The 2,966-nt window shown below is 50.9% G+C and overlaps 1 protein-coding gene across 1 annotated transcript in view; it reads left to right on the top strand.

Moving 5' to 3' along the window:
- The window catches only part of TBC1D20 (TBC1 domain family member 20), a 39,465-nt gene that overhangs the window by 15,318 nt on the left and 21,181 nt on the right, over positions 1-2,966 (top strand). The window lies entirely within an intron of this gene.

Here is a 2,966-nt window from a genome sequence, read left to right as displayed (position 1 = left end):
AGCCGCCCAGGCCTCGCTGATTTCCCCCAGGCCTTGCCGCCCCCCCACTCTGAAATGGCGGCGGGAGGCTGGCTGCAGAGCGTTCCCTGCGCATGCGCAGGGGACGCTCTGTCAGTTTCGGGGGGATTTAAACATACCCCCGATATTTTTTACAGGATTTCAGATTTTTGTGCACACCTGGGGACCGTCCCAAGTGTGCACAAAAATCTCCCTCCCCCCCAGGTGCCCCCGATGTGCAGAAATAGGTATTCGCACACCAGGGGGCGACTTGGGTATTAGATATATAGGTATATATAGCCACACAGGCTAATCTCTTTGTCTTATTCACACAGAATAGACTCAAACTCTCATAGTCACACAGACTAAACTGTTTGTTTTATTCACACAGAATAGACTCAAAAACTCCCATAGTCACACAGCCTATGCTCTCTCTTCAAACTTCACACACAGAATCACTCTCATAGACACCCCTCCTCCCACACTGTCAGTCATCAGCCTGTCACATCACACTTATCTCCCTCTATCACTCTCCTGACAGTACTGCAGTCACACTAAACATTTAAAGAAACACGCATACCAAAAATGGGATCATTACAAGCAATATCAATGAGCGGTACATAAAGTGCTAATGGATTACAGGTATAACAAGTTTTTCATATGAATTTCCATTAAACATGCAATATATCAGCCGTCTTTATTCATTTAGCAAAGAATCTCTAAATTATTGGGCATTACTTAATTAATTTTCAAAAGTACATCATTTCCAATATAATACGGGTTATTGGGCAAGGCACCATTTTCTGTTAAGTATTGAATCACTGGATACCAGATCTCCACCAATTTCGAGGCTGTATTTTCCCTGTGTGGTTTAAGGTATTACGCTGCGTTATCTTTCCTAATACAGAATATCCCCACTGTTTCTCTCTCCATGTTGTTATGGAAGGGGGTTTGTATGCGTCTCCAGCATGCTACAAGGCTAACCCAATCAGATCTCGGAAGCTAAGCAGGGCCGGCCCCGGTATCTACTTGGGTGGGAGGCTACCAAGGAAGTCCAGGGTCGCTATGCAATGGCAGGCAACGGCAGAACACCTCTGAACGTCTCTGTCTTGAAAACCCTGTAGAGTCACCGCAAGCCAGCTGTGACCTGACGGCGCTTTCTACCACCCGTCAATGCCCAGAATTGTTCTTGGCTTCACCCCTGTGACATATTTAACGCCAGGGCTATTTTTGGGCAGGAACACACAGGAACGGAGTTTTGGCTGGCTCCCGAGTTGGCCACGCCCAGCAGGAACCCATTAGCATAACAGGCCACACCTAACAGCAGAAACGCATTAGGATTGGCTACGTTAGGGGTGTGTGGCCTAACATGCAAAGGAGTTCCTGCTACAAAAAAAAGCCCTGGGTTTTGACAACAAACAAGGTCAACAGAATAAGACGCAAAAGGTGAGTGTGGCTGGATGACCACACTTCTGGTAACATGGGGGTGTGGCCTAATGTGCTAATGAGCTGTGCTGTCAAGGGTGTGGCCTAATATGCTAATGAGTTTCTGCTCTTGGGTGTGGCCTGTTATGCGAAAGAGCCCTGTTTAACGCTATGAATAGCAGATCCAGGAAGGGTCTGAGTCCCCCCCCCCCCCAACACTCAAAGCCCTTGGAAGAGTCTCTTTAGCTTCAGGCCGGAATAACTGCCACGTGTTTCTTCTGGTGGGCAACAGGTACTGCCTGGTGCAATTAGCTGGCAAAGGCCAGCCTACCCAGCAGAAGAGACGATGGCACGCAGCGACGCTCGTCTCATTGAATAAACTCTGTTAGCAAGAATCCATTGTGGTCTATGAGTCGTACTGAAGGGGGAGCCCAAGCGAAATATTTCTACGATCTGAAGAGAAACTGGAATATGGAGGAGCCAGAGTGCTTCACAAAGGCTGAGTGGATTCTGAGGCTAGAGGGCTGTTTCAACTTCAGAGAGCGGCTCCAGCTTCTCATTCCCGCTATCTCACAGTAATAACACTTGGTGTTAATGTTGTGCTTTCACCGTTTCAGGCGCACTATCTTGTTACATCCCTGCGGCAGCACTGCAGAGTAGTTCAGTGGTGTTATCCCCAGCATGGCGTAGCAGAGAGAGTGGCGGACCAGGACCCTAGGGGACCTGGAGCCCCGTGAGAGAACTGAGGCTTCTTTCTCCACTTCTGCCGTGGGAGCTCTTTTGAGTGACCCTGGACCCGTCTCAAGCTCTCAGCCTGGCCACAGAGTGAGGCAGGAGGCTGGACTAGATGGACCCTCACTGGTCTGATCCAGCAGGGCTCTTCTGAGGTTCTTATGAAGGCCTCAGCCTCTTTGCCCTGTTATTGGCCCTCCAGAGGAACTGGCTGGCCACTGTGTGTGAGACAGGAGGCTGGACTGGATGGACCCTCACTGGTCTGACCCAGCAGGGCTCTTCTGATGCTCTTATGAAGGCCTCGGCCTCCCTGCCCTGTTGTTGGCCCTCCAGAGGAACTGGTGGGCCCCTGTGTGAGGCAGGATGGTGGACTAGATGGACCCTCACTGGTCTGATCCAGCAGGGCTCTTCTGAGGTTCTTATGAAGGCCTTGGCCTCCATGCCCTGTTGTTGGCCCTCCAGGGGAACTGGTTAGCCACTGTGTGAGACGAAATGCTGGACTAGATGGACCCTCACTGGTCTGACCCAGCAAGGCTCTTCTGATATTCATAGGAAGGCTTCAGCCTCTTTGCCCTGTTATTGGCCCTCCAGAGGAACTGGTTGGCCACTGTGTGAGGCGAAATGCTGGACTAGAGGGACCACCGGTCTGATCCAGCAGGGCTCTTCTGATGTTCTTAGGAAGGCCTTGGCCTCTCTGCCCTGTTGTTGGCCCTCCAGGGGAACTGGTTGGCCCCTGTGTGAGGCAGGATGCTGGACTAGATGGACCATTGGTCTGACCCAGCAGGGCTCTTCTGATGTTCTTAGGAAGGCCT

The sequence above is a fragment of the Gekko japonicus genome, unplaced genomic scaffold (assembly GCF_001447785.1).
Source record: "Gekko japonicus isolate JY-2015 unplaced genomic scaffold, Gekko_japonicus_V1.1 scaffold3456, whole genome shotgun sequence".
In the NCBI taxonomy this organism is placed as follows: Eukaryota; Metazoa; Chordata; class Lepidosauria; order Squamata; family Gekkonidae; genus Gekko; species Gekko japonicus.
This window is presented reverse-complemented; position numbering and strand designations above follow the sequence as displayed.